Genomic DNA, 23,282 nt, shown 5'->3' on the forward strand with positions numbered 1-23,282 from the left:
TGTGCAGGATTAACTAAGATAGCAAGGGATAAAGCAAAATGAAGTCTCGGAGTAAAGGACGTGATTTCGTTGGGAGTTCGAGAGTTCGTCGGAAGTCCGGACGTTCATCGAAGGTTCTATCGGAACCAGTCGAGACGTCTTGGAGCTTGCTAGAGAAGCTCATCGGAACTCACCAAGAAGATCATCGTGAAGTCCAAGAGCTTGCCGGGAGTCCGTTGGAACATTGTCGAGAGATCGTCGGAAGTTCGCCGGAAGATCGTCGGAAGCTCACCGGAAGAAACCAAGACTTACGGACTTGTTTAGCTTAAGTATATCTTAGATTTCGTAGTTAGTACATAATTGGGTTTGAAATTAGACCAACCCAATTATGAGCCAGTTAGGCCCATGTAAGGATTGTGTTGGGCCCAATGAGAGGCCTAAACAGTGACCTAAGAAGTGGCACCGTCGTGGCACAGTCTCCGAGACTGTGTCAGGCAGTGGTACTGCCTATACACAGGCTCCGAGTGGCTGCAGGCAGTGGTACCGCCAGTCTGGGTGGTGGTACCGCCCAGCATAGCCTCCCAGGTGGTGGTACTGCCAGATTGGGCGGTGGCACCACCCAGTGCAGTGTCAATGTCAGACAACCACTGGCGGTGGTACCGCCCAGCATAGGCGCGGTGGTATTGCCCAGACCTAGGAAACCCGAGATGAGATATTTTTAGGCTCCAAGTTTGAATCAACTTGAGGCCTATAAATACCCCTCATATCCTTGATTAAACTACATAAGTATTGAGAGTAAAAAAGGAAAGAAACACTACTGTAATATTGTGTGAGCTCCTCTCAAAGTTCTAAGTGTTAGAATAGTTTGATAGAGGAGTAAGTGGGGGTGTAAGGGTTATCTCCTAAACCCGATAAAAGGATAATCAAGTTGTAAGAAGGAGGTTGATCTTCACCTATTAAAGGAAGATCGATAGTGGATGTCGATGACCTCGATGGAAAAGGAATCGATGAAGTGGATGTAGGTCACGACGACCGACACTCTAAAATCTGGTTTGCATTTTACTTTGAACAATTTATCTTTACTGCAAACCTCTTTAATAGCTTACTGCTTTCAATACATTTACGAACTTGTTTCAAGTTAAGATATTTATGAAATAGTTTTCATCATAAACGAATTTAATCGTAATGAAGTTTTGAACCGACGTAATTTTTACCCTTGCAATAATTCACCCCCCTCCCCCCCATAGTGTCAACCCTAGTTCCTAATATTTTTTAGACTAATCATGAGTTTGATTAGATAGCCTTTCAAAGTTAATTTGGTACTCCTGAATGGTGGAGGTTTGTTAGATCTTTGCTAGTTATCCGTTAATGTTCTCGTAATCGGTTGGTCCGAAGCAGATCAGCAGTCCTCCTTTAAATTATCACCATGAAAGGACTCCATGAGTGTGTTCAAACTAGTCAAACCACTGTATGACATCCCCTTCAAGATGTATAATCGTAATTTCCACCATAGATGCGTTCCCGGTATTGTGGTACCAAAAATATCGCTCCACGCACGAGATCTAACCAATTAGGTCTCATTCTTCCCATCTAGGGAAGTCCACCCTCATGCGTGGATAGTAGGGATCGATCACAGAGCCTCCCCTCTTCTAGAAGTCATCTCTTCGGTTAGAGCTCTCTCCTTGATGTGATTTCTTCGGGCTCGGTGGTTGGCCCAAATTAAGTTCGATAAAGAGAGTCTGAATCTTATCCTCTATTCGCGTCTCGAAGGCTTCAAATTTTACATTGATTGCCTCCTCAGATGCCATAGTATATGCCTCCAAATCTATAATATTAAGATCTCTCTTTTATTGTTGGGTTAAAGGCATGTATCAGTTGAGAGAAGTGGTGGCCGAAAGGATTGGTGGATTGGTGTATATAAGAGCAGAATTGTCATCGATGAAACAATGATTTCACGACAAAATTTTCAACAAAAATTGAGAGATTTGAAGAGGAAATTCGAAAGCAAAATCTCGATTTAGATAATAGTAATGATGACAAATTTGATCAAAAAGATTTCAGCAGTATAACAGCAAGGAAATCAATGCAAGTTGTGATAGTATAATTCTCGTCGAAAAATTCTAATGGTTTACGATAAAAATTTGCAGTAACATAATAACATTTTAGAGATGAATTCATCAATAGATTAATCTTAGATGGAAGCCAAGATGATCTATGAAGCGTATAAGAAATTTCGTTCAAAAAGGATAGCAAATAGATTGGTTAAAGGCAACAATATGTGGTTGAAATTTTCTGCAGCAATCCTTCGTTCGCAAAGATGATAACTTTTACAACGAAAGGAATTCATAGCACGGGATAGATAAAAAGATTTCTTCTTGGTATTTTGAATAGAAAATTGTTGAATCTCATATTTTGATAATGAAATCACTTGATATATGTTTATGATTTAATCTGCGTTTTGAGTGATGCAGGATGCTTCGATCAGGATGAGACAATTAAAGCAGGAAAATCATGTTGTGCTAGAGGAACATGTCAGAAGATTAGACGTCGGACTAGTGGATCAGTCGACGTATCGACAGAAGGCTTCGAGCCATGGACTTGGTCATCGGGCTAAGAAGAGCAGGTATTGTGCCAAGGATATCGGAGTTGCGATGTCAACTGGCCGATTGGGCAATAGGCCGCAGGAGAGGACGATGCGTCGAATAATCGGATGAAGCGTCGAGGAACCAATGACATGCCAGACAACTTGGTTAATTGCTTAGGATTAATTTTTTCGATCAAAGTTTTGTTTTACATGTGTAGGATTAACTACGATGGAAGTAAGACATGTAGCAGGAGTTGTGCCGGAGTCAAGACTATGATCACGTTGGGAGTTTGAGAGTTCGATGGAAGTCCGGACGGTCGTCGGAGGTTCTACGGGAACAAATCCGAGAAGTCCAGGAGCTTGCCAAAAGAAGCTCGTCGAAACTCACCAAGTGGATCGTCGCAAGTCCAGGAGTTTGCCGGAAATCCGTAGGAGCATCATCGAGGGTTCATCAGATGATCGACGGAAGTTCGCCGGAAGAAGCGATTGACACACCAGAGCAAGTTGCATTAAATGTCTTAAGAAATGTCATAGTTAGCATGTAGATTAAGTTAGGAATAGGAGGTGATCCCATTAACTTAATCTGGGGGCAATTGGGCCCTTGACAGACCCAAATTGGGTTGAATGGATCAACCCATTCGGACCAGAATTCCTGCCTGGCGGTGGCACCGCCTAGGAGATGGTCTCCCAGGAAAGCTGGGCGGTGCAACCACCCCAGTCAGGTAGTGGCACCGCCTGGGCTCAGTCTCCGAGCGAGACTAGGCGGTGCAACCGCCCTTGACAAGCGGTGGAACCGCCTGAGCTCGGTCTCCGAGCTCTGCCAAGCGGTGCAACCGCCCTAGTCAGGCAGTGGCACCGCCAGGGCTTATTCTCCGAGCGAGACTGGGTGGTGCAACCGCCCCTCTCAGGCGGTGGCACCGCCCAGAGGCTCAGTCTCCGAGCTGCCAGGCGGTTGTACCGCCCCAGTCAGGAGGTGGTACCGCAAGGACCTCGAAAATCCGGGAGATGACATTTTTTAACTCCAAATTCAAACCATTTTGGAGCCTATAAATACCCCTCCCATCCTTGGGTAAAACACACAAGCACAGAGAGATTAAAAGAGAGAAAATGCTGCTGCAATCTCTAGAATTTCCCTCCTTTAACTTAAGTGTTAGAATTCTATTTAAGAGAGGAGAGTGAGTGCTTGTAAGGGTTGTCTCGTAAACCTAGTAAAAGGAGAAGAGGGGTGTAAGAAGGAGGTTGATCTTTGCCTAGTAAAGGAAGATCGTTAGTGGATGCCGGTGGCCTCGACGGAAGAGGAATCAGAGGAGTGGATGTAGGTCACGATTGATCGAACCACTATAAACTCTCGTCTTCTCTGGTTTGCATTTATTCTTGCTACTTACCTTACTGCAAACCTCCATAAGTGCTTTACTTCCTCATTACTTTTGCTGCACTCATTTACGAACTCACTTTCAAGTTAAGTTTCTGAAAACGATTTTACGTCGGAAACGATTTCATCATACGAACGCAGTTTTAAATCCTCGAAAGTTTTTCGCTGCATTAATTCACCTCCCCCCCCCCCCCCCCCTCTTAGTGCTCTTGATCCTAACAAAAATTACAACAGCAAAAGGTATTGGTGATAGGAGAATATCATATCTCTTGATGCAATTAGAGGTGACGGTAGTAGATTGATTTGATCTACGGCAGAAGTTAATAGTGGAGATGGCAACGTCAAGAGCAATTGTGAGAATTGCTAGGTTGGTGGTGGGTGGCAAGGGTGGTAGTAAAAGCAACAAGATTGCAACTCTAATACTAGATGATAGAACCCTAGAGGAATTCTATGTAGATTGATCTTTGAGGGGGATCAACCCTTGGAATGCTATAGGGGTTCTACACTCCTAGAAGTTAGCCAAATGGCTGCAATTGTAGATAGATCTTATTCTCAAAGAAATGGAGGCTACATGCTTATATAGGGCTCCAAACCCTAGCCCTAGGGGTTGCTTCCTAAGTAAGTTTCCTCTTTTGCCCTTAACCCTAACCGACCGGCCCAACAAAAGGGGGGGCGGCAGCTAGGAAGCCCAAAGGCCCAAATATAAATCCTAGCCACTCTTCTTTATAGGATAGAGGCGGCTAGGTGGGGTTTATTACAATCTCATAGGTTTTTTATTAGTTGCTTCTTGGTTGAGTAGAACTCAACCCTACTAGGGTCCTATCATATTGATCCTTAGACTTGTGATGAGGCTATTACAAGTATAGACTCTAGAAAGTGACAAGAAGTCATGAATTATGAGATGAATTCCATGTACTCCAACAAGGTTTAGAGCATAGTTGATGCACTTGAGGGTATCGTACCCATTGGTTGCAAGTGGATCTTCAAGAAGAAGATCAGAGTAGATAGAAATGTGGAGACCTATAAAGCAAGACTAGTGGCTAAGGGATATTGTTAAAGGTAAGGTGTTAACTATAACGAAACCTTCTCACTTATAGCTATATTGAATTCATCTAAAGTTTATTAGCTATTACAGCACACTGTGACTATAAGATTTGACGTATGGGTATGAAAACTATGTTTCTCAATGACAACCTCGAGGAGGAGGTATATAGATGCTCACCCCGAGGTATATAGATGCTCACATTATGATTGGAAGGATGTAAATGCTCATCCTAAAGAGCTAATCATTGGAGATACATTAAAATGTGTTCAAACTCGCTCTTCACTTAAGAATTTCTATGCTATTATAGTATTTTTATCTCAAATTGAACCAAAATGTATTGACGAAGCCTTAAAAAATGATTCATGGGTTATTGCAATACAAGAGGAGTTAAATCAATTTGAGAGAAATGAGGTGTGGAAGCTTGTTCCTAGACCTAGTGACAATTTAATAATTGGTACTAAATGGGTCTTTAGAAACAAGCAAGATGAACTTGATGTCATGGTTAGAAACAATGCTAAATTAGTGGTCAAAGGTTTCAACCAAGAAGAAGGTATCGATTATGAAAAAACATTCACTCCTATGGCTAGACTTGAAACTATAAGGATTCTCTTTGTCTATGGTAGTTATAATAATTTTAAGTTATTTTAAATGGATGTTAAAAGTGCTTTTCTAAATGGCTTTATTTCCAAAGAAGTTTATGTTGAACAACCACTCGAATTTGAGAATGCTAATTTTCTGAATCATGTTTTTAAGTTGTCTAAAGCTCTCTATGGTTTGAAATAAGCCTCAAAGGCTTGATATAAGAGACATAGTTCCTTTTTAATTAAGAATGATTTTTTGAAAGGCAAAGTTGATACCATATTATTTATTAAATATTTTAAAAATAATTTTCTTGCAGTTCAAATTTATGTTGATGATATTATTTTTAGTTCTACGAGTGAGTCTTTATGTGAATATTTTACCAAAAGTATGAGCCAAGAATTTGAAATTAGCTTAATGGGTAAATTAATTTTTTTCTTAAGATTACAAATTAAGTAACTAAATGATGAAATTTTTGTTAGTCAAACTAAATATACTTTAGATATATTAAAATGGTTAAATATGGATAGTTCTAAGGCTATTAACATACCAATGAGCACTTCCACAAAGTTAGATATGGACAATAATGGAAAAAATTTTGATCAAAAAATTTATAGAGGTATGATAGGTAGTTTACTATATCTCACCGCAACTAGACTGGATATTATGTTTAGTGTTAGATTATGTGCTAGATTTCAATTTAATCCTGAGCAATCTCATATAAAAACTGTTAAGAGGATTTTTATATATTTAAAAGGAACTCATAATATAGGATTATGGTATCTAAAATTGAAAATTTTAAATTAATTATTTATACCGATGTTGATTTTGTTGGATGTAGAATAGATTGAATAAGCACATTTGAAACATATCAACTCTTAGTCATACACTTGTTTCTTGGTCTTCCAATAAATAAAATTTTGTTGCATTATCTACAGTTGAAGTTGAATATATAGCCGCAGGTGCATGTTGTGCATAAGTTATTTGGATGAAAAATACTTTAGAAGACTATGTAATTTATTTGAAAAATATTCCTATAAAATATGATAACACTAGTGTAATATGTTTAACAAAGAATCTCATTCAATACTCCAGAACTAAATATATTAATATTAGACATCATTTTGTCAGGGATCATGTTAATAATCAGGATATATCTCTATAATTTATTGATACAAAACATCATTTAGTTGATATTTTTATGAAACCATTGAATGAGAAATAATTTGATTTTATTATAAGAGAATTAGGTATGTTAAATCTTCATAATTCATGAATTCCTCTTATACATTTTTCAGATTTCTTGGGTTTTCGTAACTTGAGTTTTCTTTTTAAATCGAGATCGTTTCCTTCATTCCTCTTCAATTCACCAAAAAAGAGATTTCATTCATGGATTTTTGATATACTTGATCTTTTATGTGATGATCATGTTCTTGAATCCTTCCTCCTTCTTACGAAAGTAAAAATTTATTCATGGACTTTTGGTATACTTTATCTTTTATGAGATGATCTTTTTCATATGAATCCTTCCTCTTTCTATTTACAAAAGTAGAATTTTGATTCATGGACTTTCGGAACTTATGACTTGATTTTTTTTCTTTATGTGATGAATGAATTCTTCCCTTCTTCTTCTTCTTCTTCTTCTTCTTCTTCTTCTTTTTTGACAAAGAGGAGAAAGAAACTAACTAGCATCTCAAGAAAAGCAAAAATACTAGCTTGCACATCTCAAAAGATTTAAAAGTGCTTGCACATCTAAAGAGAAGTGCTAATTTGCCCATGTCAAGAAGTAAAAGTTGCTATCTTATACATCTCAAAAGTTGTTATTTTGCTTAACTTCCTAGCTTGCATGTTCTAAAGTGATGTAAAACTTGCGTACATGGTCCAAATATTTATTGAATGTTTCTCCTTTTTGTTGATGACAAAGGAGGAGAAATGATAAATGTTTGGTATCATGAAATGATGAATGCTTTGTTAGGAACGAGTTGGCACTAAGAGAGGTGGGGGTGAGGGTGAATTAGTACAGTGGATAAAAATATCTTTGATTCAAAAATCTTCATTTCGATTAAACCCATTTCGGAAAGATATTAAACTTGAAAGCATTTGTAAGAGTGTAATGAGAAAGTAAAGCAAGTAAGGAAGTTTGCAGTAAGGTAAATTGCATACATAGAAAAGCAAACCAGATTTTTATAGTGGTTCGGTCGTCATGACCTATATCCACTCCGTCAATTCCTCTTCCGTCAAGGCCACTGGCATCCACTAATGATCTTTCTTTAATGGACGAAGATCAACTACCCTTTTACACTCTTTTTCCTTTTCATAGGTTTAGGAGACAACCCTTACAACCTCTCTTTCTTAGACCACACTTCTCCCTTTAGAATAACTTTCTAAATACTAGGAAGAAGGGACTCTAAATCCTAAGAGAGTTTCTAATTTTGCTTTCCCCCTTTTCCAACTCAATTTCATGCTCAATTCTTGCTACTCCATGCAGGAATAGTTGGGGTATTTATAGACCCTAAATGGCTTCAAAATTAGAGCCAAAAAAGGTCTCATCCCGGGTTTCTCGGGTCCTAGTGATACCACTGTCTGTGCTGGGCGGTACCACCGCTTGCAGCACTAACACTAGGCAATACCATCGCCTAAAAGACTATGTTTGGGTGGTACCACCACCCAAACTGGTGGTACGACCACTTGACAATCTTGGAGACTGAGTCTGAGTAGTACCACCGCTTGACATAGTCTTAGAGATTGTGCCATGACGGTGCCACCTATTGGGTCACTATTTGAGCCTTTCACTTAGCCCAACATAACCTAAACTTGGGCCCAGTTGGCCCCTAATTGAGTTAGCTTAATTACATTCCAAACTAACTCAATTATACTTTAAACTAACTCGATCTAGACATAATCAATTATAAGCGAATCCTATGTTGTCGGGTATGTCATTGGTTCTTCCAACGCTTCGTCCAATCTTTCAGTGCATTGTCCTCTCCTTCGTATATTTCTCAATCAGCATGTTGTCTTCTCATAACATCTGATCTCCTTGGCACAATGTCCGATCTTCTTGGCCCGATGCCTGAATTCACAAATCGAAGCCTTCTGCCGACATGTCGACCGATCCTCCGACCTGACATCCAATCTTTTGATATATTTGCTCCGACCCAACATCTGATTCCTCCTGCTTTAATTGATTTGTCTTTTCTGATCGAAGCTAGTCCTGCGTCACTTAAACGCACATTAGATGACAAATATATCAATTGATTTTATCATCAAAATTTGAGATTTAACAATCTCCCCCCTTTTGATGATGATAACCAATTGATGACGGAGTTAACCTTAACTCCCCCTATCAATATACCATATTAATAGAACCTTAAATTCAAATTGAATTCAAGTCAAAGCAAATCTCATCATGAATATTTACAACACATTATATGCATATCATCAACATAACTTCTCCCCCTTTGTCATCGACAAAAAGGAGAAGTGCATCTAGCTATTTTTTTGATATATAATATCAAATCATTACAATATAATATCAAGTTTTATCATCATGCAAGCTAGTAATTTTTTTTACAAAAAATTTTACACCTTTTGATATATGCAAGATAGCAAGTTTTTTTTCATCTACTTAAAATATGCAAGCTAGCATTTTTACATTTCCAACAATTCTTTCTTCATGTAATTTGTAAATTAACAAATTTAGTAAGTTTTACATAATTTTAGAACATGCAAGCTAGCAAATTTTACATATATGAAAGTTGACAAAATTTTTGCATCTTTTGAGATGAGCAAGCTTTTTGCTTCTCTTTATGATGTGCAAAGTAGCAACTTTTTCCTTCTTCTTGAAGTATGCAAGCTAGCAAACTTCTATTAAATGTGTAAGATAGCATGTTTTTCTCTTTTGAGAAGTATAATTTTTTGCTTCTTATGCAAAGTGCGATCTAACAAAAACTTTACATCATTTTATAACATGCAAGCTAGCAATTTGGCAAGTGTTACTTCTATTTGAAGTATGAAGGTTAGCAAGTTTTTAAAAAAGAGTATAAGATAGCAAGCTGGCAAAATTTGCTCCCCCCCGTATCAGTGTCAAATAGAAGGGAATAATACAATATTATAATTCTTTTCCATATTAGCAAATTTTAAATTAGACAAAGGTAAAATATCAATCTTATTTCAATATGTTTATGCATCATTATAATTTCAAATTAAAACATGCACAATTTCAAAACCTTACGTATCATCCTTACTTTATATATGATACCAAAAATAAATTAATCATTACTATGGGCATATCATATATGATACTCAAGCATTCATGAAACATCATTTTGGGCATAACATTCATGATGCTAAGACATTAAAATTTTTAAGCATTTATCACTTAATGCATTAAATCAACAATTTGATCATGATACCAAACATTCATCATTTCTCCCATACTAAATCATCATGTATATTTTTAACATATAAAATCATCATTACATACATAATCATCATAGATAATTTCAAATTATAAAATCATCAAACATGATACAAATATTTATTTTCAAAACATTCATCATTATGTTCAACTCATTTAATTTATCAAATCAACAAAGTCACTTTCAAGATATTCAAAATGAAATAAATAGATTTATCAATCACTTGAAATGCAATGATATCCTTTCTCCCCTTTGTCATTGTAAATAAGAAAGAAGAAGAGGGAAATAATGCATAACAAAACTCAAGTCATAAATTTTTAAAATGTCAAGTAGCATATCATAGTTTATTAGGATAAGTCTCCTTTTTAGTGAATAGCAAAAAGAATCGTAGGAGAACAAAGTATGAAAAATCTTAATTTATGATAATCAAAAGAACATTCATGATTCATTTGGATAATTTTCCTCCTTAGTAAATGGTAAAAAGAAACATAGGAGATATAAGATTTTGATTCATAAATCTCAAGAATATGTGAAAGATTTGGATAAAAGTCATTCAAATCTAAATCATTAAAATCATTTTCATAGTCCAAGAGATTCATAAAAATGATACAAATAGATTCATCAATCTCCTTTTTTTGAAAACTCTATAGGGTAGGGATTGAAAATTTTTTAAAAAAAAATGCTTTACTCTTTTTTGTTTCAATTTATGTGATTGATGCCCTATTATTTTATGTCAAATCCATTCATCATTAATTAAAACCGAAACATAAAGACCAATCACGTTAAACATAAGGTTTCTTTTTGTTAGGATCAGAGCGGCACTAAGAGGGGGGGTGAATTAGTGCAGCAGTAAAGTGTGATAAACTTTTGACGATTTAAACACTTTCGAAAACTTCGTACGATAAAAGTAACGTTTTCGTTTGAAACCGTTTCGATTGCGTTTTAGCTTGAAGAGATAAGTAAGACGGAGACAAAGAAGTAGAGCATTAAAGTGCAAATGGTTTGCAGTAATGTAAATGACAATAAGTAAATGTAAACCAGAAATCACGCCGATTTTATAGTGGTTCGGTCAAATGACCTACATCCACTTGCGAGGCCCCTCTTCGATGAGGCTCCCACCTTCCACTAGCAAATCTCTTGAAATGGAAGGGCAAATACCCCTCTTACAACTTTTTACAAGCGGTTCACTCTCTTACAGATTTTCAGCAAGAAAGAAGGAGGTGAACACTAGCAAATTGAAAACAAGACTAGCAAAGACTTTTCTAAGACTTTTCTCTCAAACAATTGCTGCTCAAAAAGTTGTAATCTCAGCTGAGATTTGAGGGGTATTTATAGGCCTCAAGATGATTCAAATTTGGGCTCCAAAATTTGAATTCTATTTGGGTTCCCGATGCTGGCGGTGCCACCGCCTGTCAGTGCCGATGCCACCGCCTGTCACTGTCAGACATTGACAGTGCTGGGCGGTGCCACCGCCCAGTCAAGCGGTGCCACCGCCCAGCTCTCGGGTGCTGGGCGGTGCCACCACCTAGGCCAATTCAGCTCACTGGTTGGGCTCCAAACTTGGCCCAAACCAGTCCGAACTCTGGCCCAATTGGCCCCTACTTGGGTTATAGGATTAACACCTAATCCTAACCTTAATTAACATGCTAACTACGAATTTAAAGACATTTTCTAAGCTATTACAAAGTCCGTAAGTCAAGACTTCTTCCGGCGAGCTTCCGGTGAACTTCCGACGGTCTTCCGATAAACTCTCAGAAACCATTCTGCGGACTCCCGGTAAGCTCCTAGACTTCACGATTTGATCTTGGCGAGTCCCAACGAGCTTCTTCGGTAAGCTCCGATCTTTCTTGGTGAGCTCCGCGAACTTCCAACGAACCTTCCGGCGAGCTTCCGAAAAACCCTTCGGCAAGCTCCCTACTCATTCTCGGCTAGTTCCGGCGGCATTCCCGATGAACCTTCGGACTTCCGTCGAACTCTCGAACTCCCAACGAATCCTTCGCGCTTGACTCCAGCACTTTGTTTCGCTTTATGTCTTCATCGTTATCGTAGTTAATCCTGCACACACAAGCAAAAACTCTACTCCGATCTAGACAATTATTATAAAGCGAATTGACATTTTGTTGCCCGACACGTCATTGGTTGGCGCTTCGTCCGATTCTTCGGTGCATCATCCTCTCTTGTGGCTTGTTGCCCAATCAGCGGTTGACCTCCGCAACACCGATATACTTGGCGCAATTCCGCTCTTGGCCCAATGCCCGACGTCCGAAGCCTTCTGCCATCCAATATCCTAACGTGATCTCCTCCGGCGCAACGTCAATTCCTCCTGCCTTAATTGTCTAATCCTAATCGAGTAGACCTGCATCACTCAAAATGTAGTTAAACATAAAATAATTATCAATTGGTTTCATCATTAAAATATGAGATTCAACAATCTCCCCCTTTTTGATGATGACAACCAATTGATGACGGAGTTAAACTTGACTCCCGGAGTTTAAACAAACTCCCCCTATCAATATGCCATATTGATAGAACCTTGAATTCAAACTGAATTCAAGTCATTGTAATATTCATCATGAATACTTGCAACACGTCATTATGAACTCATGCATAGACTTATGCATATCATGTCATCAACATACTTCTCCCCCTTTGTCATCAACAAAAAGGAGAAGTACAACTATTCTTTGTGTTTGTAATATAAGTTCAACTCATTGCATGAAAAACATAATATTAAGTTTTATCATCATGCAGTTTTGAAGCTAGAAAATTTAGCAAGTAATGCATCATGCTTAGGACATTCAAGCTATCAAGTTTTAGATATGCAAGTTTTACAGCATACAAGATAGCACTTTTGGTAATGTTCAAGATAGCAAGTTCTACATCATGCAAGCTAGCAATATTTGAGATGTTCAAGAAAGCAACTCTTGCTTCTTGAAATATGCAAATTTGTCAAGTTTTGCTAGATGTGCAAGTTAGCATTTTTGCCTCTTAAGATAGGCAAGATAGCACATTTGCTTTTTTTGAGATAGCAACTTTTTGCTTCTCTTTAGACTACAAGCTAGCAATTTTTAAGATATGTAAGTTTCACAATATACAAGCTAGCAAAAATTTCGAAAGCAAATGCAAGATAGCTTTCTTGTGTAAGCTCATAATTCTTGCTTCCTATTTCAATGTGCAAGTTGCAAGTTTTGCTTCTTGAGATAGGCAAGATAGCACTTTTGCAATTTTTGTTTCTTAAGATAGGCAAGCTTGTGATGTTCAAAATAACAAGCTCTTTCTTCTAGAAGTGTCATTTTTGCTTTCTTTGCAAAGTGTAAGCTAGCAAAATGTTTGAAAAAAGTGATCAAGTTTTGAAACATACAAGCTAGCAAAAATTCCAAACTAGCAAGAGATAATGTTTTACATGAGGCAAGCAAATAATTTGGCAAATGTTACATTTGCATCTTCTCTTTTAAGAAGTGCAATTTTTGCTTTCATCTTGAATTGTGCAAGCTAGTTAGTTTGCCTCTTTTCATGATGTCCACGCTAGAAATTCTTGCTCCCCCTTTGTCATTGTCAAAAAGAAGGGAAGACCCTTATATCAATTTTCATATTATGACAAAAATAAGTATCATTCTTATTTGTGCATCATTATATATTCAAATTAAAACATACACAATTTCAATAACCTTATTTTTCATGCACGATACCGAAAAATAAATCAATCATCATTAATAAGCATATCATACATGATACTCAAACATTAAAAATGTTAAGCATTTATCAACATGTTGATCATGATACCAAACATTCATCATTTAAAGCATTCATGATACACATCATATGCAATAAATACATCATGTACATCATTATCATAAGTATTGCATACATCATTTTAACTTTATGAATATTTCATCATTGCATGCATTATACCAAAACATTTCAAGCCATGCAAGCCATAAATACAAAGAAATCATGTCATGAAGGATAAAATCATTTGAATACCAAAAGACATGATTCATATAGTAAATATCTTCTTTAAATAAAATATCAAGAAAAATCATAGGAGTACAAAGAAGAGATCTTGTTTTAAAAGAAAAATCAAGTAATAACTCCAAGAACTCACAAGGAAAAATCATGATTCATTTAGAAAATCTCCTCTCAAGAGAATATCAAGTAAAATCGTAGAAGATCGATTAATGAGAAATTTTGATTTATAATAAAATCTCATGTATCGAATGTCGAGAAATCAAAATGATGATTTATATAAAAAATATCACAAGTTATATTCAATAGAAAAATCATCATTCATTTTCAACTTATTCAATTTGTCACATCAATATTTCTTAGATATTCATGATACCAAAACATGGTTTTAAATCTTTAACATATAACATGCATAAATTGAAAGGAGAAGGGAAGAATTCAAACGTACAAAGATTTCAACCATCTCATAAACAAATGTAAGACCAAGTCATGAATCCAAAATACCATGAATCAAAATGATCATCAAAGGTAATCTCATGTTATTCCAAGAAATCAATATCATGATTTTGATAAAACTCATTTCAAATTTAAATCATCAAAATCATCAAAATATCAACATTACTTTCAAGAGATTCAAAATGGTATACATAGATTTATCATAATAAACATCAAGATCAATAGGATAGAGAAAAATAATTTTTCAAGGAAAAAATATTTTCCTCTTTTTAGTTGTTTCAATTTATATGATTTTATTTCACTTATACCAAATAAAAACATGTATAATGTTTAAAACCGAAAGTGTAAGATTTATTACAACAAAGATTAATAAGGCACTTTCATTATGGTAAAAATCAATAATCCATAAATCACAAGATTCATATGCATAATTTCGAAATTTATTAAGCATGATCATTATGCATGACACTAAAACATGGTTTCAAAATGTTTAATATTTTCATTACATCATTATGCAATGGTTTCATTGAACATAATTTTGAATGATTCTTATAGATAACTAAAACTTCTTTAGTTTTTATTTATGTGATTGACTTTATATTAGCATGCTCAAGTTTTGTTCTTATGTCAAAAACATACATCATGTTTGAAAACCAAAGACAAGGTTTAAAAAAAAATCATCAAGCCTTCCATATAAAAACCATGCATCATCATTGAAGGTTAATATGGAAATCATCAAAATACACATTCTTGCTTCTCAAGCACATATATATGATTATTTAAATCTAACATTTTATTCTATTAACATAAAACATACAATTTTCAAGAAAAATAATTATTCAAAAGAAAAGAGAAAATGCATCATGGAAAACATCAAGTAATTTCAAAATAATTCAAGAGAGTTGAGTTACTTACCTTGTAGTCGAAGCCCGTCAAAGCTCAATTCGTCGTTTCACCTTTGGAAGTTCTTGATTCATCCTTGGTTGCCTTCCTCTTCTTTGGCCTCTTCCTCCGTTCAAGTTCATTGTTTATTTTAGATTTTTGTTTAATAAACTTATTAAGATTTAGTGTTCGAAATTCAAGTTCATCATTGTCCTCATCACTTGAGTCATTGCTCAAGTGGTATCCATTTGTCCGGAGTTCCAAATCCTTCCTGTTCTTTGGAAGGTGATTTTGTTCATCATGTGCATTGTGCACCATTTCATATGTCATCAACAACCCAATTAGTTCTTCAAGTGGAAAAATATTTAAATCTTTTGTTTCTTGTATTGCGGTTATTTTATAATCCCACCTTTTTGGAAGGGATCTTAAGATCTTGCTTACTAGATCAAAATTCGAAAAAGATTTACCAAGAACTCTTAGATTATTGACGACATTCGTGAAACGGGTGTACATGTCGCCTATAGTCTCGCTTGGTTGCATTTGAAAAAGCTCAAAATCATGCAATAAAATGTTAACTTTCGAGTCTTTGACTCTACTAGTTCCCTCGTGTGTGATTTCAAGTGTTCGCCAAATATCGAAAGCCGTTTCGCACATAGAAATCCGATTGAACTCATTTTTGTCCAAAGCGTAAAATAAGGCATTCATAGCCTTTGCGTTTAAAGAAAAATATTTCTAATCCAAATCCGATCATTCGTTCATCGGTTTAGAGGGAAGTTGAAAACCATTTTCAACGATATTCCATAAATCCAAATTCATAGAAATCAAGAAAACTCTCATTCGAGTTTTCCAATAAGTGTAGTCCAATCCGTTAAACAACGGTGGACGAACAACCGATAAGCCCTCTTGAAAGACATGAAGAGTCATTTCTCTCGAGTGTAAATCCGAAATGAGAAATACCGGGCTCTGATACCAATTGTTAGGATCGGAGCAGCACTAAGAGGGGGGGGTGAATTAGTGCAGCGGTAAAGTGTGATAAACTTTTGACGATTTAAACACTTTCGAAAACTTCGTACGATAAAAGTAACGTTTTCGTTTGAAACCGTTTCAATTGCATTTTAGCTTGAAGAGATAAGTAAGACGGAGACAAAGAAGTAGAGCATTAAAGTGCAAATGGTTTGCAGTAATGTAAATGACAATAAGTAAATGCAAACCAGAAATCACGCCGATTTTACAGTGGTTCGGTCAAATGACCTACATCCACTTGCGAGGCCCCTCTTCGATGAGGCTCCCACCTTCCACTAGCAAATCTCTTGAAATGGAAGGGCAAATACCCCTCTTACAACTTTTTACAAGCGGTTCACTCTCTTACAGATTTTCAGCAAGAAAGAAGGAGGTGAACACTAGCAAATTGAAAATAAGACTAGCAAAGACTTTTCTAAGACTTTTCTCTCAAACAATTGATGCTCAAAAAGTTGTAATCTCAGCTGAGATTTGAGGGGTATTTATAGGCCTCAAGATTATTCAAATTTGGGCTCCAAAATTTGAATTCTCTTTGGGTTCCCGATGCTGGCGGTGCCACCGCCTGTCAGTGGCGGTGCCACCGCCTGTCACTGTCAGACATTGACAGTGCTAGGCGGTGCCACCGCCCAGTCAAGCGGTGCCACCGCCTAGGCCAATTCAGCTCACTGGTTGGGCTCCAAACTTGGCCCAAACTAGTCCAAACTCGGGCCCAATTGGCCCCTACTTGGGTTATAAGATTAACACCTAATCCTAACCCTAATTAACATGCTAACTACGAATTTAAAGACATTTTCTAAGCTATTACAAAGTTCGTAAGTCAAGACTTCTTCAGGCGAGCTTCCGGCAAACTTCCGACGGTCTTTCGATAAACTCTCGGAAACCATTCTGCGGACTCCCGGCAAGCTCCTAGACTTCACGATTTGATCTTGGTGAGTTCCAACGAGCTTCTTCGGTAAGCTCTGATCTTTCTCGGTGAGCTCCGCGAACTTCCAACGAACCTTCCGGCGAGCTTCCGAAAAACCCTTCGGCAAGCTCCCTACTCATTCTCGGCTAGTTCCGGCAGCATTCCCGATGAACCTTCGGACTTCCGTCGAACTCTCGAACTCCCAACGAATCCTTCGCGCTTGACTCCAGCACTTTGTTTCGCTTTATGTCTTCATCGTTATCGTAGTTAATCCTGCACACACAAGCAAAAACTCTACTCCGATCTAGACAATTATTATAAAGTGAATTGACATTCTGTTGCCCGGCACGTCATTGGTTGGCGCTTCGTTCGATTCTTCGGCGCATCGTCCTCTCTTGCGGCTTGTTGCCCAATCAGCGGTTGACCTCCGCAACACCGATATCCTTGGCTCAATTCCGCTCTTGGCCCGATGGCCGACGTCCGAAGCCTTCTGCCATCCAATATCCTAACGTGATCTCCTCCGGCGCAATGTCAATTCCTCTTGCCTTAATTGTCTAATCCTGATCGAGTAGACCTACATCACTCAAAATGCAGTTAAACATAAACATAATTATCAATTGGTTTCATCATCAAAATATGAGATTCAACACTTTTAAACAAGCGATTTGATTTATTATTTTGATTCCAATGATAATATATTTTCTTTTTTATGTATTTCATTTTATATGATTGATTCATATAAGTATGCTCAAGAAAACCATCCATCATGTTTAAAACTAAAAAGTAATACAAAATCATCAAGATACACATAATTGTTTCATACAAGGAATTAGTCTTTTTTGATGTGCAAGTATTATTACAAAAATCATCAAGATCAATAAATCATAAATATCATCATGTATAGCTTCAAAATCTCATGCATAGAATAAAATCATCAAGCATTGTACCAAAGCTTTTAATATTTTCATTAAAACATCAAGCATGGTTTCATTGAACATAAGGCATCTTTAATCAAAATCAAAAAGCAATATAAAAATCAATATGATACACGTTATGACTTCTTAAACACATATATAAGATTAATCTTACTAGGTCTACAAGCATTATATTAACATTTTGTTATATTTTCATAAAACATATAATTATTAATTTCAAAATTACTAGCATGATCCCAATATTTTTTTTATTTCTAAATTTAAAAAATAACTCATGAAAAGCATCACGTAATTTTGAAATAAAGTAAAGGAATTTTAGTTACCTCATCATCGAGAGTCATCAAAGCGAAGTTTGCCACTTCGTCTTCATCGATTTGCTCCTCGTCTTCGAAGGTACTCGTTTCGTCCCAAGGTGCTTCCTTCTTCTTGCATTCATAGCAAATAATTGTATTCCTTTTAAGTTTAATTTTGTTCTTAGATTCTTATTTTAAGAATTTTTTAGGCTTTATAGTCAAGATTTCAAAGTCATCATCACTTGAGCTTTCGCTCGAGTGGTCTTCATTTGTTCTAAGTATCAAATCCTTCCTGTTCTTTGGAAAGTTCTTCTCAAGTTCATCATATTCAACATGTGCCATACAATTCATTTCATAGGTTATTAAAGACTTAATAAGTTCATTAAGTGAAAAGTAAGTTCAAATTCTTTGCTTCTTGTATTGCGGTTACTTTCGGATCCCAATTTTTAAAAAGAGATATTATATTTTTGTTTATAAGTTCAAATTTTGAAAAATATTTGCCAAGAGCTTTTAAACTATTGAGGATATCCGTAAAACGAGTGTACATGTCAACAATAGTTTCACTTTGCTTCATATGAAACAATTTAAAATCACGCATCAAAATATTTATTTTAGAGTCTTTAACTCTACTAGTGCCTTCGTGTGTAATTTCGAGTATGTACTAAATGTCAAAAGTCATTTCGTAAGTAGAAATCCGATTGAATTCATTTTTGTCTAAGGCACAAAATAAAGCATTCATAGCTCTAGCATTTAAAGAAAAAATTTTCTTCTCCAAATCATTCTATTCTTATTGAAGTAGAAGACTTTTGAATATCACTTTCGATAATATTCCATAAATTCAAATCCATAGAAAGCAAGAAAACTCTCATTCGAGTTTTCAATAGGTGTAGTCCGTCCCATTGAACATGGGAGGACAAACGAAAAAAAAGCCCTCTTGAAAGTCAAAAAGAGTTATTTCTCTTGGGTGTTAAACTAAATGAGAAAGACGTAACTCTGATACCAATTGTTAGGAATGAGTCAGCACTACGAGAGGGGGGGGGGGGATAAATTAGTGCAGTGGATAAAAACGTCATCAGTTTAAAAATCTTCATTTTGATTAAACCCGTTTCGGAAAGATATTAAACTTGAAAGCGTTCGTAAGAGTGCAATGAGAAAGTAAAGCAAGTAAGGAAGTTTTTAGTAAGGTAAATTGTACAAATAGAAATGTAAACCAGATTTTTATAGTGGTTCGGTCGTCATAACCTACATCCACTCCGTCGATTCCTCTTCCGTCGAGGCCACCGGCATCCACTAACGATCTTCCTTCAATGGGCAAAGATCAACTACCCTTTTATACTCTTTCTCCTTTTCATGGGTTTAGGAGACAACTCTTATAACCTCTCCTTCTTAGACCTCACTCTCCTTTTAGAAGAACTTTCTAAATACTAGGAAGAAGGGACTCTAAATCCTAAGAGAGTTTTTAATTTTTCTTTTCCCCTTTTTAAACTCAATTTCATGCTCAATTCTTGCTACTCAATGTAGGAATAGCTGGGGTATTTATAGACCCAAAATGGCTTCAAAATTAGAGCTAAAAAGATCTCATCCCAGGTTTCCTAAGTCCTGGCGGTACCATCGCCTGTGCTGGGCGGTACCACCGCTTGTAGCATTGACACTAGGTGGTACCAGTGCCTAGTCTGGTAGTACCACCGCTTGGGAGACTGTGTCTGGGTGGTACCACCACCCAGACTAGCGATACCATTGCTTGACTGTCTCGGAGACTGAGTCTGGGCGGTACCATCGCCTGACATAGTCTCGGAGACTATGCCACAATGATGCCACCTATTGGGTCATTGTTTGGGTCTTTCACTTGGCCCAACACAACCCAAACTTGGGCCTAGTTAGCCCCTAATTGAGTTGGTCTAATTATATTTTAAACCGACTCAACTAGACTCTAAACTAACTCGATCTAGACATAATCGATTATAAGCGAATCTTATGTTGTCTGACATGTCATTGGTTCTTCCGGCGCTTCGTCCAATCTTTCAGCGTATCATCCTCTCCTTCGGCGTATTGCCCAATCAGCATGTTGCCTTCTCACAACATCTGATCTCCTTGGCGCAATGTCCGATCTTCTTAGCCCGATGCCTGAATTCACAGACCGAAGCCTTTTACCAACACGTCAACTGCTCCTCCGGCCCGACGTCCAATCTTCTGACATGTTTACTCTGGCCCAACGTCTGATTCCTCCTGCTTTAATTGATTTACCTTTCTGATCGAAGCTAGTCCTACATCTCTTAAACGCATATTAGATGAGAAACACATCAATTGATTTCATCATCAAAATCCAAGATTCAACATGCTTTAGTATCATATATGTTATGCCTAAAATAATGTTATGTTATGCCCAAAATGATGTTATTTTTAGTATCATGTATGAAATGATGAATGCTTTAGTATCATGTATGTTATGCCTAAAATAATGTTAATTTTGGTATGCATGAAATGATAAATGCTTTAGTATCATGTATGTTAAGCCCAAAGTGAGGTTGACCTATTTTTGGTATCATGCATGTAGTAACGATGAATTGTAATGTTTTAAAATTATGCATATTATATTTTGATAATTTGAAACTATAATGATGCACAATGTATGAAATTTTGATATGATATATTGCATTTGATCACTATGATCGAAATTGTTTTAACTTGAATTCAAAGGTTATGATTCCTTTTAAATACAAGTTTGTCTTATTTCAATATGACATATAGATACGAGGAGTTAAGGTTAATTCTATCATCAATTGGTTGTCATCATAAAAAAGGGAGAGATTGTTGAATATCATATTTTGATGATGAAATCAATTGATGAATTAATGATCTAATCCATGTATTAAGAAAAATGATTCTGGATTAACTACGATCGTGAAAAGATAAAACAATTAAAAAAGAATCAAATATTAGGCCAGAGTCAAAGATCGGGCATCGGATCGGAAGAATCGGGGGATATGCCGAAGGTTTGGATGATGCATTAGAAGCTTGTCGGGAGTTTATCGAAAGCTCGCTGGAAGATCAATGGGAGTTCGGATAAACAATTGACATGCTGGATAACAAGGATTGCTTGCATTGTAATTGTTTAGCCTTAATTACTATACTTAGGGTTTCAATTTGAGTTAGTTTTAGGAGAAATCCTATTAATTGAATTAGGGGTCAGTTAGGGCCTAATTAAGATTGAATTGGGCCTATTGTTTGGGCCATTCAATGATCCTTAGCTAGCCCAAGCGATGGCACTGCTAGGGCTGGTTGTGGAACTACTTGAGGCTCAGTCTCCTATGAATTCTAGGCGGTGGTACCACCGGTAGTTAATGCCCTATCAGGTGGTGGTACCGCTAGAGCCTAGTCTCCGAGGTTTTGTCAGGTAGTCATACCACCCAAACTAGGCAGTGATACCACCCAGTGTTAATCTACAGGTGGTGATACCGCCTAGTGTCAGTCTACAAGTGATGAAACCGTCCAATATTAGCGGTGGTACCGCTAATACTCTGGAAACCTAGGATGAGATACTTTTTTGCTCCATTTTGGAAGCCATTAGGGCTTATAAATATCTCACTCTTTCTGGCATGAAAGAGTATGAAAGTGAGAACAAAAGTCTTAAGATTTTGAGTTGTAAAAGTGTTGAAAAAATATCTCACTCTTTCTTTAGCTTTGTGATCATTCTAAGAGAGGTGTGAGGCTTGTAAAGTTTGTCTCCAAAATCTGTGAAAAGGAGAAAGAGTTATAAGAGGGTAGTTGGTCTTCACCCATTGAATGAAGATCATTAATGGATATGGGTGGCCTCAATGGAAGAGGAATCGGGAGTGAACATAGGTCACGATGATCTAACTATTATAAAATTGGTGTGCCTTCTCTTCTTTGTCTTTTTTCTTTATATTATTTAATGATTTGGCTGCTCACTCTACTTCAAACTTTCTCTAGGAAAAATGCATTTCCGATATGATTTTATTGAAATGATTTTTCTATATACTCGATATTTTTACGAAAGTACTAATTCACCCTCCCCCCACCTTTCCCTAGGAAAACCCAACCGATAAAATGAGACCTCGAGTAATCTTATGTTGAATGGGCTGAATGATATGCCTTGAACCCCGTTACAAGAGCTCTGAAGCATGCCTTTGAGGGGGGATAAATGATAGAAAATATTTTGGCAACCAATCTTATTTTGCCAGTTAGTTGCCATAGAGGCATCAACGTGGAAGACGAGGGTCGAGTCAGCCCCCACGAGGTAATGACATGGAAGCTATTTTGGTTGGTCAGTCAACCCTTGTGGATAATAGTCTATGGATAGCTATTCAGGTCTACCCCCCCTCGGTCGACCCCCGTGGATAACGATTTATAGGTGGCCATTTAGGCCTGCTACTCCCGTGGACAAAACACCAAAGATAAGGTGTTACGATCGTTATAGGTGACTCCTTCGACTAGACAAGTATAAAAGACGACCCCACGACACTAGCCTAAGGGTCAAATCTCTCGGCAATTAACCTCTTATACCACATTCCACTTCAAAAGCTAACTTGAGTGTTGGAAGCGTTAGGTTAAGAGACTCTCCCTCGACATTGACCTTCGTGTAGAAATCCAATGAGGAGCTGAACTCCACCTCGGTCCAACCTTGGGACCACCTTGAATGCCTTTAGTACTCCCATTAATCGCTTCGCAAGACACCCACTTGGAGACACCTTGGACACCCTCGCATCGTTGGGTCCCATTAGAACCAGGCTAGCTCATAATCGATGGTACATTCCCCATAATAAAGTATTTATTTATTTATGTTATTTTGAAGGTGCTTATTATATTAAAGATTAATATTGTTATTAAC

The sequence above is a fragment of the Musa acuminata genome, chromosome BXJ2-1, assembly GCF_036884655.1.
Source record: "Musa acuminata AAA Group cultivar baxijiao chromosome BXJ2-1, Cavendish_Baxijiao_AAA, whole genome shotgun sequence".
Lineage (NCBI taxonomy): Eukaryota > Viridiplantae > Streptophyta > Magnoliopsida > Zingiberales > Musaceae > Musa > Musa acuminata.